This window comes from Parasteatoda tepidariorum, chromosome 3 (assembly GCF_043381705.1).
Source record: "Parasteatoda tepidariorum isolate YZ-2023 chromosome 3, CAS_Ptep_4.0, whole genome shotgun sequence".
Lineage (NCBI taxonomy): Eukaryota > Metazoa > Arthropoda > Arachnida > Araneae > Theridiidae > Parasteatoda > Parasteatoda tepidariorum.
Window position 1 is genome coordinate 61897771 of NC_092206.1, and position 15342 is coordinate 61913112.

Consider the following 15342-nt stretch of genomic DNA (forward strand, 5'->3'; position numbering starts at 1 on the left):
AACACAATACTCTCTCTAACACTGAACACACGTTGCACTAGAGCTGCACATTGGCCTATTCGCGACAGTTTGGGAAACATCCCTTAGGGTGATCTGAAGACAAGCCAACACAATTTTGTGAGGTCACTTCTTCAATTTTGACATAGATCTGAAGGGGAAGAAAATTCCCTTCAGATCCCTTCTCCCATGGTACTGCTCAACGACCGACCACAGGACTTTCGCTTCCACAGATTTTGCGAGCACGTATATTGCACGTAGTCGGTGGGTCTTGGAGGGATCGTGGAAGGGTGAGTCTTGGAGGTTTGATCCTCCGGGGAGTCGAGGATCGAACAACGACCCCTCTGGACCGGAGTCCGATTCTCTAACCACTGGACTATCACGCCCATTGAATGCGAATTAGAACCTGATTGTTGGAAAATATTAACCAGCAAAAAGTTTGCCAATCAGGTTCTCTTTCTCACGAGACTTTTTCGCTTGCGAAAAAATTGTATCCATTAAGAATTGTTTTACAGTCGAGTCCTGTAGTTATTATTCGTATATGCTATCGTACGTCAATGAACAATTTATTGCGAATTGGCGAAAAACAGATTCAGAATATATAGAACCACTAGGATAATGCTTGCAAATTACTTTGAACCAAATAAAAACACTTAACTTAAATATTTAATAGAATGAAACGATCTTTTATGCTATGGATCACACAAAATTCTTAAATATCTGCATGTTACAATGTTTTTCAATATATTTAGTTCTTCAATTTTAGAAAAAAAATATAGCGAATTATATAAAACTTTATTAATAAACATTGTAACATTGTAAACTTAAACATTGTAATTATACTCTCTTCCCCTCAATATTTCTCAGTTGGAATATTTTTTTTCGTTGCTTTTCTCGTGCTTGCCAGCACGACTCCATCTGAATATGAATGAATTAATATGCTGCAGTTTATATTTAATTTGGCTCTTAGCAACGAAGAAACACTACGCATTGTTCTCTTGTCAATCATAGTTTATGGTTATTTTAAATTACTTCACCTGCTGTGATGAGATTTTTCGGTATTTTTCGGACATCGTCATTTATGTAATTTATCGTCCTGGCATCCCAATTTATGACCCATAATTATCGAAATCTTGTCTATCCTCATATTTTGAAGGCCAGGAATCCAAATAAGTAAAACAAATTAATTATGTGTTTATTCTGATAAAGTATGTTTTTAGGTCTGATTTTGTTGTTATTAATTAATAGTTAGCTCTCATTGATTATCATATTTGAGGTCACCCCTTAAACTGATAAAATTGACATTTAGAAGATGAAAATCCGATCATTTTCACGAAAGTTATACTGGGTGATATCTTTCTTTTTTATTGCGCACTGTATCCATTTCGCAGAACTTTTTATTCATTAAAAAGCATGCACATTTTGAGCTATTCATTATATTATATCGGGTATAGTCTCATACGATTAAGCGTAAAAAATGCATAGGAAATAATGCAACACTTGTTTAGATAGCAACATTGAAACATAAATACGTATAGATACAAATTTGCACTTTCTATACATAAAATCTTTATAACTTCTAAATTATTAATCCGATGGTCTCGGGATTGGTCTCATTCAGTTGAGAGTGAAAAAATACATTGGAATTTATGCTTTATTTGATTGTCTGTAAAAATTTTTATTTTCCACGTTATGTTATTCATAAAAGAAGGAAATGCACGAGAGTTGGGAAGTTTTCAAGTATCATCTATACATATAAAAATTAATGTGTGTCTGTCTGTTCTTTATAGACTCTTAAACCAGAATAGATGAAATTTCGAATAGTGATAGTTCGAAGCAGAGGAAATGTCACTGTTAACTTTAGTACATTCGACTACGAACCATTCAAGTGGAAGAAGAGGAAAGCGAAATGCAATTTTTACCTTTGGTTGAGAGTTAGGCATGATATTAAGCTAAACTATTGAGGAATCAGTTTTATCAACTTTTTAATGATAACTTCAGTGATATTTGCTTGCTTATATCTCTACTTGATAAGAAAAAGAGTTTATTGCATGTACTTTAATATTTAATTATTATTTATTCGCTATGTTAGATAAATTCAATGAACAACGATACCGTGGTATCGGGGGGGGGGGACTACGTCACCAAATTAGTATTTCTGAAGTAATCTGAAACCATGGGTGTATTTTGTTCATAGTATTTGGATGCTTGAAAGAGCCGTCACGAGTGGGTCAACCAATCGGGTTAAATTTTCACAAGGTGACTTCACAGGGAACCAATTAAATCTGAAATTTTATTAAGCATCATAATAAACCCAAGCCTTGTGCATGTAATGTTAACAAACCATGCACAATCACGTAATTATACACTACCGCGTGATTAGTTGCACGAATCTAATTATTTTAAAACGTGTTTCCATGAAGAAACTAATTTAAAATCAACGGTAATAGAAATTAAAAAAATAGCTATGCATTGAAAGGGAAAATCTAACAGAAAAGTGGAACTAATTCGCTTAGGAGATAAGTAAAAAATCATCAAATCGTCACACTATTATCGAAACCAATGATGCTTAATTAATTTAGGTAATAGATACATTTTGAAATAAAAGAAATAAGCTATGTACTAAAAAGCAAAGTTAACGGAGAAAAGGTAGCAGATGACGCTTCATTAATTTTGGCTATATGTATGTCTTGTATTATGATAATTGGTGCAGTTGTTTTGATAAGAATTCTTCAATGGATTTTCAGTTGTTTCAGAAAATATTTATTCCAATGTTAAATATTTTAAAACATATATTAAAGCTCAGATAGAGAAATGGTTGCACTCTAAAATCCTTATCAAGGTATTATAAGAATTTTATTTGTTTTTAAAATTTTGGCTCTAGTTTGCTACTTCTGACAATTGTATTTCGCACAAAACTCGAATGTTGAAGGGCTACGGAATAGGTACCAAATATACTGATATAGGTGTAAAGTATTATTTTGATATATTTTGTAATTATTAAAAAGACACCACAACTGACCAAATTTAATACCGATACAGTAGTAATAAGCGTCTTGCGGCCCCTCGAAATCGATATGTACCGAAAAAAATTACTTGATAGTGGTAAATTTTGAATCTCAAAAGTTGGCCACGAGTAACAGCAACATGCCAAGTGATGCTGAATATAGTTAATCTCTATTCTGATGGGATGAACAAAAAAAAAACATGTTTTGCTTAATTTGACAATGTAAAGTCAACGATATTGCCTTCCAGATTTGTATATGATTTCGTAATGTAGTTCAGCACTGATTTATATATTCTTTTCCTTTTTTTACTCACCCCGATGACGAAGTATGGGTATTCAGCCAATTTATAATAAAACAACTCCAATATTTTTTTTACCTAAAAATACCTAAGATATATTTTTTTTGTAGAAACATCTTCTTTTTCTTATAATTGAAGCACAATTAGATTTACAAGTATTTTTTTACCATTTATAAAATTTTTCTGTATTTTATAAATTCTAAAAAAGACGTGAGCCATTTGGATAGCTGATTTTGAGCTGAGATAGCACAAAAGATAAGGTACTGAACAGTCAATGCGAAGGACAAGTGTTTTAACCTCAGTAACAATTCGAAGCCCATCTTGCTTTGGATTGTTGAGTGCCTGTTTTTAAGGGAAGTAAAAGTGGTTGGTGTACAATGCTGACCACCTTTCCACCATCACGTCGTTGATTGGGAAGTTGTAAAGTCTTACCTTCTATGATACTACTGGCCCACATTGGGCTATTGCGGTATTATTTATTAATGATAATAATAAGATTAAAAGAAATAATAACTTAGCACGGATTGTGCGTAATTAGCTGATTTAATTTAACCTATTTTGCCAGGTATACACTAGCCCGACATTCTTCACGTTTACGTTTTTTAAAGTTAATGTTCATTCTGCGGTATTCCTCACACTGATAATTTTTTAAAGGTATTCCCGACAGACATTTTTGCTAATTTATCCTGAGCATGAAATTCTTAGTAATCTCCTGGCAAAATAAAATATCCTAACTACTTAAAAAATTAATAATTATAATAATATAAAATTTCAAAAAATATAATAATATAAAATAAATTCCATCTGTTCGAGAAAATGCAGACATGTAATACCTACTGAAAAAAAAAACCCTGAATTAACACATTTTGATCAGGAGTCAGCATAGAATTGGGGGTTTCTTAAATTCTCTTTGTAGGAAAAAAATATACGTACCGGAACCCTCATTATTTTTTCTTTCCTAACGCCATCTGTGTTTTTAGTCATCCACAAGATCACAAGTATGTCATTTTACACGTCATCGAAGACTACTAAGTCATCAACTGAACAAATATGACACTAAAAGTATGTATGATACTTTAAGTAAAAGCTAAAAAATTACGTCTCTGAAAGATTTGATGTTTTTTTTTATTTGTTTGTTAACGTCTCACTAGTGTTTCACTAATGGATATTGTCGATGATCTGGAATCCATCTTCAGCGATGACCCTACTGGTGTGGTCATCCTTCGTGTTGACCAAACACTGATGCAGTACAGTGAATACTGTACCAAATACTGATGCAGGCTTATACATAATAAGTGTAATATTGGGAATGTCTGCATTTTTCAAGATTATAACCAATACGTACTTCTGCGCTAATACAATTTAGAACAGAAAAGCAGATGATGGCAGTAATTATCCGGTCTTTGTACCACGTTTCGAAGTATCCAAATGTGCATAGAATGAAACACCCAGGATGTTAAATGAAATTGGAATTCGAACTGTACAGTATTGCGTGGCATTATTGCATTCCAATGCAGTTGTCGGTGTATTTTCTATAAAATCGCAAATTCCACTACCCGGACTCCAGCATGGGGTGGGATATGAAGCCCAAACCCCTATTCTAAGCGAAGGTATGGGAGAAAATTCGAAGTTTCCACCCACTATGCTTATGAACATTGACTATCTTCCTCTTGCAGATATCAAGAGGTCATATTTTTCTCAAATTCTTTCTATCTTTTTTTCCATGCCCATTTATTGTATATCCGATTCTATCAGTCTGCACTTCTATTAGTAGAGCTGCGGATGATGGGGGACCTTTGTTTGAATGAGTAACTTGTAATGAACTTTCAATAGATGGATTGTTCTTGGATTCAGATTTTAATTTGGCAATAGCTATATAAGATCTATAGTCTATAAGTGATATTTTTGAGATAGTTGAAATTCTATGTAGCTTCCGGAAATTTACTATAACGCTCTCAATGATGTTTGTAAATAATGGCCACCACCATTTCCTACCTTGAATCTTGATGGGGTATTTAGCTATGGTATTGTCATGTTGGTCTTCACCTCCCATATACTTATTGTAATCCAAAATAACGTTGAGTTGTGAAATCACAACTTCTTTTCTTGAGCCGCGATGGCTCAAGGGATATAACATTCGCCTTCCAATGAGGCGAACCGAGTTCGAATCCCGGGGATGGCTGGTTGATACGAATCCTCATCCAGTTGGCACTGACCACAGTGCTGACGAAATATCCTCAGTGGTAGAGGGATCATGGGTTAGAATCCCTTTGTAGTCAGGCTAACCGTGGGAGGTTCTCGTGGTTTTCCTTTCCATGTAACGTAAATGCGGGTTGGTTTCATCAGAAAGTCCTCCAACGCTTGTTCCTTATGGCATATTTTGTCGAACACTGTTAGCCTCAGCACAATAAAACTCTGATAAAAATAAAAACTTAACAATAAAACTAATAAAACTCTGAATGTACAACAAAAATTCAATAAAACTCTGAAACTTTGCATAAAAAGTGGGTTTTCAAATTTTGCCTATTTCTCATAGATTCGGCCAATGGTGCGTTAACGCACCATTAAATTTGAATGAAAAAATTTTAACTTTTTTGCGATATTTGTTTTGTTTTCATTTTATTTTCAGAACTTACAACTTTAACCCATTATAAAAACAAATAATAAATCTCAAGTGGAATAATTATACAGTTTAAAAAAATGAACTTTTTCAATAACCGTTTGAAGTTTAAAAATTAGTATATTTTGAAAATTTCTCAACAGAAATTATTTACTCCAATTGATTTACCAATATTTTGTAGATGTCTTTAAAACCCTCTAAAACAGAAGAAAAATAAAATTATTGAAAAATATTCTCCACGGTGTTAATAAATAATTATTGATTAAAATAGTGTATTTACGCACCATTGGCAGAAAATGGGTTAATTGATTACATTACATACAATTAATATGCATAGTTTTTAAATATTTAAAAGCATGATAACTAATAGTAAATATTGTGATCATTAATGAGCACTTGCAAGGTAGGTCGAGAGGTCACGCTTGCAACCCCTGGAAATCTAATAAATAAAAAATTATACCATGTTTTTGAATTTTGATTTGATATCTTATTTTAAATACTTCTTATTACGGACAATATTGGAGCGCAAAAGTAGCATTTTTAAGTTTACTATAATAAACTAATTTTTTTCTGTTAATTAAAAGACATAGGTGAAAAATGTAATTTAATAGAAAATTAAAATAAATATGTTTCAATGAAATTCACTATTTTTTATGCTCATTCCATATTTAATTTGGAGAATATTTATAAAGTATGTTTTTTATTAATATCCTTGTACTTTGAAAGTTAAATGTTTGTTAAAAATGTAAATCTTTATTGATGGTTTGGTAGCTTAATTTAAATCGTGAGAATTGTTCGTGAAAATTGCTGCATTTAGAAAAATTTTTCAAAAATACAAAAAAAAAGAGGAAAAGAAAAATTTATGCAAGATTTTCGAAATATTTAGTAAATATTTTTTATGTTTGCACTCCCTTCCCCTTTGCATGCGGTCTTTAACGTTACTATTAATCATGATTAGAAGTAATCAAACTTTATGATTGGAAGTAATCATCATTATAAGTAATCAAAATATATGTCGACAAATAATCATCAGACCAATGTATTAGCGATTTTACGAATAAGCGAATCGAGAAATCAGAGTGTTAATAAATGAGCGAATTGATGAACAGCATTTTATTATTATCTAAATTCTAAGATAATCGAAGAATGGTCAAATCTATCAATCAGTGAAATTAATCAATGAATAAATGTTTCATAGCTCAGTTATAAATTAATGAATAAGTAATGCAAAGAATCAGCAAAGTGACTGAAACTGGATATATAAATTGACGAGTACATAAATGAGCAAGTCAAATATTTAATCAATTGAAGAATGTATCAACGAATTAATAATTGATGATTCATTGGTTTATCGATTCGCTCTATCATCAGTTTATTGATACGCTTATTAATTTATTTACTCACTAATAGATTTTTTTTATATTCTCATTCATTATTGCACTGATTGATAGTTTTGCTTATTCATTGATGTGCATTGATATTGTTTGAATCATTGACTCAACCACGGTTTGCTCATTCATTAATTTAGCTATTCATTAATTTACCTATTTATTGATTTGTTCATTTGTTAATTCGCTGATTTATTTATTATCTGATTTACTGTTACATTGGTTCTTTCATTCATTGATTCACTGATTTATTTGTTCTTTCATTCTTCCCCATTCTTCATTCATTGAATCACTGATTTATTCGTTCTTTCATTCTGTCCCATGTTCTGCTGACAGAGTAAATTGCCATTTGCAATTCGAATTAAAAAGACAAGGACTTTGTCTGGAAGCATGATTAAAACTAAAGATTCCGATTACTTATTCAAAACAACTGATGTGCAACAGTGCATCGAATACCACTTAACCATTCGAAATAACTATAAATATTCGACTATAAAGGATGTAAGAACACACCTATTCAATTGAATCTTTTCAATTGAATTGAAATTATTATTTGAATCTTTGATTTGGTTTCAGTTTTAATACCAACCACAGCTATTATTTTGCTACAAAAATATATTCGCTGCTGATTTTAAATTGAAGTAAGAAATATATAATAATAGCCATAAAATTGTTTACAAATTCTTATAACTTTTCCTACTGCCAAGGATTTTTCATTGTTTTTTTTTCTAGTACAACAAACTGTTGAGATTGAATTCTACTGCCGACTTTCTGTTGTACGTGAAGGCATTGCATCTGCGACTAAATAGCGAAATAATGAGTACTGACGTGTTTTGCATTCTTCCCTTCCTGCAGAAAGCGACACCTTCATGGTATTTAAATGCTTGTTGTGGGCTCGGGCAGAACCTGAGAATTAAATCGAGATACCACGCAATGCTCCAAATGCAGATCACGCCATCATCTACTAAATCAGCGGCGATGACACATTGTTGTGTTTGTGACACACTCCTAACTTCAAGGATGTCAATGTCAACTTCACTTTAAAAAAAAGTCTACATCATGAGTGCGCTATTAATAATTCATTAACATCATTTTTTTTTTTAAAGTGGGAATCGTTATTTTGTTCATTAGTGGTACTCATCATAAGAAACACTTTACTTTCAAACCATTGAAATGGTAAATTCGTAATAAATTTGTAATTTAAAAACATTGATACGTTAGTTGAAATAGTTTTCTGGAAGAGAGTTTTATTTGCCTGTATTTATTATTTGAACTTTTAGTATTCATTTTTATTAGAACAAGGTTTCCCAAACTTTTCAGTAAACGGACTCTAGTCAGGGATCATCATTTATTGCATTTGTATGGCAGTCAAACTTGTCGTTACTTGTAGTTTCTCGTAGTTCGTGTTAATTCCAGTTTAATAAATTAATCAGACAATTTCTAATTAAGTGGAAAGATGTATTGTTATATGAAAATAAACAATAGATAGGTAAACGACCTATTTAATTTCGTTCAAGAATTCCGAAATTCATAAATAAAGTTGAACGGGTTAAAATAAATATGCTATAAAATTAAACACCAAATAATCTGAATTTATAAAAGGATTGCCGCAATTTTGAAATATGTGGTTAAATATTTGATAACTGGTGACAGATACTTGGTTAAATATCTGAAACAGCTTCGGTATCTTGCTTTGGTGTCAATAAAGATTGAAAACTTGGATTTCCCTAGATGGGATGTTAGTAAATGGAAGAAAACGTCTTGTGTTTTCAAAAATCAGTTGTAATTTATTTATTTATTAAAATTGTTTTGAGAAATGGAAGTATTAATCTGAATGATAGATTTCAAAGTGGAGTCTAAAGTTTTATCGATTAAACATTAATATTTACTTGACGATAGATGGCAGATTTTGCCGAAATTGTAAACTTTTGAATCCCGTCCTTTCATGATCTTGCAGTATTTTATAACATCTAAATCTTAAAAGGCGTGTTTAAATTGTTTGCAAAGCCGACATTTCATTTAATCTCTCTCTCTCTCTCTCAGGTTATATATATATATATATATATATATATATATTTANACATATATATATATATATATATATATATATATATATATTTAACCTTAAGTCTAAGATGGCGAGGGTAGAGGCCTTTTAACTCCTTTCCGAATTTTCGCTTTATTTAGGGACCTTACAATTTTTTTCAATTTATAAGCATGTTAGGATTAGATTTACTGTTTTAAAAGGTCAGGAATTCTCCGCACTTAGTGTTTCGCTTATTGTTTGTACAGTAGTGTTTAGCGATTGTGCCATAAACTTTCAATCAACTAATCAACTAACTAACCTTTAACTCTGAAGATTTCCCATGTGAAGCTAAATGCCTGTGGTGAAGCCTGATATATACACATGATTTATATTTATTTAAACAAGAACTTACCTTTAACCTTGATTTACTATCAAATCTTCATTTTTCTTTTATTCCGGTGTTCTTTCACTTAGCATGCATGCAATAAAAACTTTTATAGCATTCATTTTCAAGGAAATCAAATTATTCTCGAATTCTTTGAACTTTTTTCGAAGCAATAAACTCTCAACGCATATAAAAAACCACTTTATTGTAAATGACAACATAAAGCAATAATACAAGTTAACTATTAGGAATTTATTCTTCAACTTAAATAGCACTTAAAAAATGGTTTTTCTGTCATTGACGTTATTTGAAGTTTGTCGAATTCTCCGAGCAACTTTTGAAAGTATTTTAAGGGTCGTTTCCTGTTTTATTGTTTTAAATTACCAACATTTTCAATACGAAACATGATGTGTAAAATAATAGCAATTGTTTCGAGCAAAAAAGATGGATTTTACAAGAAAATTTATTGATAAAGTAATAAATAAAAACGTATTAATTTATTTTTACGTTTTTTTTATTTGTTTTAAACTAGGAATTTAAACGATTTTTAAAACAAATGCTGCATAACTAACTCTTCTATGATCAGCTAAATTTAAGTTTAAGATTTTGTTCAATTTTCCCCTGAGTTTTCTAAAAATTTTATTAGTTTCATTGCAAGTACATAGTAAATTGATCAAAAAGAGAATTAAAAATGTAATTTTATCAACTGACTTATGAAAAAAAAAATAATATAAAAAATAAAATAATATAAAAAAATAAAATGAAATAAATAAATAAATAAATAAAGTAAAAAAATAAAAAAATAATAAAAAATAAAATAAAAAATTAATGAAAAATAAAATAAAAAATTAATAAAAAATAAAATAAGAAATTTAATAAAATAACAAAACAATCAAATAGTGTCGAAAAGTGAAAAAAATCTATTAAAGCCTTTAGTTTTTTAAGAGCAGCATTTCTACTTTTCGAAGTATTCATTTCATTAATTTACGTGACACTACAAAATACGCTGTACTCAAACAGTACGTTAAACCCGAAAATTAATTCGCTCGGAGTAAGTTTGCAGTTTCCGAAAGAGTGATGTTAGAATAATTTTGGTCTATAATAATCGGCCACTAAATTATTCATTCTAGTTTGAATCCGAATGTCCTAGTTTGAATGTCCTTAGGCTAACAGTAAAAGGGATTTTACACTTCTTTATTACCTTTATTTTTGTGTTGAGAATTTCTTCTAAAACAAAAATTCGAGCCAGGGTGGCTCACAAGATGGAGTGCTCGCTTCTCAATGAGGTGACTTGGGTTCGAATCCCAGTGATGGCTGTATATTTGATACGAATTCCGCACCGACCACAGTGCTGACGTAAAATATCTTCAGTACTAAACAGATAATGGGTTAGAGTCCCCTTGCCGTCAGGCTAACCGTGGGAGGTTTTCGTCTCTATGTGGCGCAAATGCGGGTTGCCTCAAAAAAGTCCTCCGCGAAGCCAAATTTCTCTCAGGTGTTCTCTTGTCTTCTGGATTGGATTCAAAATTACAAGATCATGGACTAGAATAATGGTAGTCGTAGACTCAAAATTGGGTCTGCTGTTCAACGACGGTAGTATAATTCTGTAATAAAACACAAATTAAATTTCCTTTAAAATGCTACCGAAAAAAAAAGTTACGGCAAGAAAATATCGCAAGTAATATTAATTTTGTATTACTACAGTTTTCCTAGTTGAGTTCAAAATTCTAGAGATGATAGTAAATGTAACAGTTATTAATAATGTTACTTAAGAAAAGGACAACACTATTTTTCTTCTTTTAAAAAATGCATAGCTTAAACTGATGTTATCTTAATCATTTTTTTTAAAAAAGCGTCTGAAAAGCAGTTACTCATTAACCTTCACGTGTTCGGCAGAAATTCAGAGCTCTTAGTAGAAATGTAAACAAGGTCGAGGCAGAGGATTTAAGTTATAGTTATCAGTGTGAAAACAATTAGTTTGTAAAGTGACTGTGGGATTAACAATTTGGGTACCTTAGCAACAATGAGTCCATAGCTTAGTGATACACTGATCATAGGTTGCTAGAATCCTCTTGCCATCAAACTAACCAAGAAGATTTTTGTGGTTTTCTTCTTCATGTGGGATAGTTCCCTCAAAAATTCCTCCACTAAGGCTAGTTTGTCCCAATGCTTCCTTTAAAATGCATCCGGAATTTCTCTTGTCTCCTGGGTTGGGTTCAAATTTACAAGGCTGCGGAGCTGAACATGGATAGTCTTAAACCCTAAAATGTATCGGTTGTTCTACGCCGGATATAGTATAAGTTAATATAAAATCATTATTCTATGAAATGGTGTCATTTACTGTGGAGCTGAGCTTGACTTTTATCTTTTGAATTGGCAGTTACAACTCCAATTTGCATTCTAGAAGATGGCACCATCCTCTATTTAATCTATGTTTTAAGGACATAAATAGTTTTCCGAGATAGCGCAGCGGTTAAGGTACTGAGTCGTCATTTCCCTGGATCAGCTTGATGCACACTTTCCTTCAGATCAATGGACACCAGCTCATCACGGAAGTAAAGGTGGTCGGTGCATAATATTGCCTGCATTGCAAGTCAATTTGCCGTTTGTCACGAAATTGTGGTGCCTTAAGCATCATGGTACCTCTGTCAAGCAACAGGCTGTTGTTACGGCAATGTTTTAGTTTCTACAAATGTCGTTCTATATAATGGATCTTTAAAGCTAAGTTTTAATTGCTTATAACATCAGTTTCGTTCTTTTTTTTTTAATTTTTTTTTTTACGAATGTCGTTCTGAGAAAATGGAGTTTTCTTTTTTTGAGCTAAAATTTTTTCTAACATTAACATCTAAATCAGCTCTCCTAGTTATTGAAATATAGCTATACGAACTTTAAGGCAGCGTGAGAGACAGTTTAGAAAATGATTTACAAAATTATGCCTCTATGTATAAATTTTTTGAACATAAATCCTTTCCTCTGATGTCATTCTGTCAAATGGAGCTTTCTACTTTCGGTTTAGACTTCGATATTTTGTAAGATTGAAAACTTAGTTTATTTATGGAAATGTGTCTACACATTTAATATTGCAAAATGCAGTTAAGAAATTAATTTTACGAAATTACACCGCGAAACATAGTTTTGGAACATAAATTCTTTGTTCTGATGCCATTCTGTTAAATGGAGCTTTTAGAGATGAGTTGGACTCGCTTAGGTCCGATCAATTATTATTTTAATCCGAGCTCACATTTCGCAGTCTCGTTATCAGTCTTCTGCTGTTATTAACAAGAAAATTAGTCATTAAAATATTTTTCTCCACAATCAATTAAAAATGTTACATTTTTCTTTTTTTGCTTAATAACTGCACTTAACGTTTGTTTAAAAGTAGTAAAAAGTTTACGAAAATTTTATCACGAGTCCGAGCCCATCTTATCTCAAGGAGCATACCTTGGATTTAGACTTTAATTTTTTTTTCTGATATTGATAATTAAATTTTCAGTTTGCCTAGAGACATATGGCTACTCTTTAAACGTACAAAAGGCAGTTTTGTAATTATGATACAAAATTATGCAGGGAAACGCATCTTTTTGGACAATCTCTAGTTTTGGATTTCGTATTGCAAAATAAAGCTTCAAAGTCATAGGAAGTAAACTTTGAATTATTTTTTAGCTTTGGCCGTTGAAACTTCAGTTTGTATATAGAAATATGGCCACTTTCATCAACTATACAAGAGAAAAATTAGAAAATTAATTAATTAAAAAAAACACCACGAAATATTTATTGTCTGGAGGCGTTGTGGCACGTTCCAATGTCTCTTTGAGCAAGCGTGGGTCTGCGCACGTTTTTTGGGAATCTAACTAGCCCTTTTTGGATAATAGTAATATAATATTAATATCCCTAGGAACAATTTGACCTAGGTCCCAGTTGGGCTCAAAAATGGCTCAATATGGATCCTACATAAACATCCACCGTAAGACCAATGTTGGGATGTCTAGGGGATGTTTGTTAATGTTGGGATGTTTTTAATACTGGTCCTATATAGGGCCAGTATCGGCCTATATATGGCCCGTATAGGGCCTATATTGGCTGAATAATGAATCTAAAATATTGGGTAAATCTGAATCTCTATAAGGCTGATATTGGTCGTAAAATGGCTGTAAAATATCTGGTGAATCGGACAATTCTATATAGGGCCAGTATCGGAAAATAATGGCCCTTTGAACACTTATTGTGCCAAGATTTTTAAATATTGGTCCGATGAGGGCCCAAGTTATTTTGATGCTAGGGATAATATAATATAATATAATATAATATAATATAATATAATAAAATATAATATAATATAATATAATATATATTCTTTATACCGTCTTTGTGCTTTAAATGTCTCGTTGACATTTAAAAAGTTCGTTTTGAAATAATTAAGGTTATTTTTGAAAAATCATTTCATAAGATAAGTGAAGTACTTTCGGCCTTAGGATGTTTACGACAGATTCTATCGCAGTCTAGAATGCATTTTTTCTCTCTCTCCCAACAATAAGTAGGCAGCCTATTAGGTAAGTTGAAAACATATATTCTCAGAGGTTAGGGGTGAGCTGTCATAAGAAGAAGACGGTCTCAGACGCCGAATAGAATGGGAATTTCCACTTATAGTATCATCTCACCTGGTGACATAAGAAAACTGAACAACATTCTTGGAGGCGCCTGCTGTCCTTGACCTTCGGGATGAAAACAAAAATTAAGAAGATGAACGCTGTGTGACGTCATAGCAATGCCTCATCAGAACTTAAAAAAGCGGAAGAATTTTTCTATAGCATTCTATAGGCGCCGCTTGGTTATTACCCCCAACCCTTTTGCTTTTTTAACCCTGCTCATTTTTTGTCGGGTTCTTCCCTGCCATTTTAGGATTTAAATGTTGAGCATTTGCAGGATTCTTGTCGCCAGTCTCTTTGCAAATAAGGAGTTCTTTCTGCATTCCTAATTTAGATAAGCATATTGGTTTGATGTATTATTAATATATCGGCGTCCTTGATAAATTCAAAAGTATGCAACGAATTCTTCCTTTTTTATAACATGCGTGTAAGAACTATAAAAACTTTAAAGGCATCGCATATCAATTTTATTTATTATTTTTTTAAAAAGAAATTGTATAGTACGAGAATTTGGAATTTGCTATATAAAAAAGCTTTTTCCCTGAAAAGGATTTTGCATTACTAGCAGAGAACTTATATTTTAGGGAGGGGGAAAATACCCATTTCGCTAAATGAAATTTTGAATTTAACAGAATCATTAATTTGTATTTTATTAGCTTCAAACAAAAAGTATTTTGTTGCTAATATTTTCACAATATGTTAATTTTTTTCCTCTAATAAATTACTGAATTTAAGGAATTTATATTTTTGATGTTGTAGTTCATTTACGTCGCACTAGAGTGCGCAATGGGCTATTGGCGACGGTCTGGGAAACATCCCTGAGGATGATCCAAAGACATGCCATCACAATTTTGATCCTCTGCAGTGGGGATGACGCCCCTGCTTCGGTAGCCGGACGACCTGCACACGAAGTCGAGCACTTTACGGTAGAATAGTTTAACGAGGACCAATACCGCACACTCTCGGTCCCTACG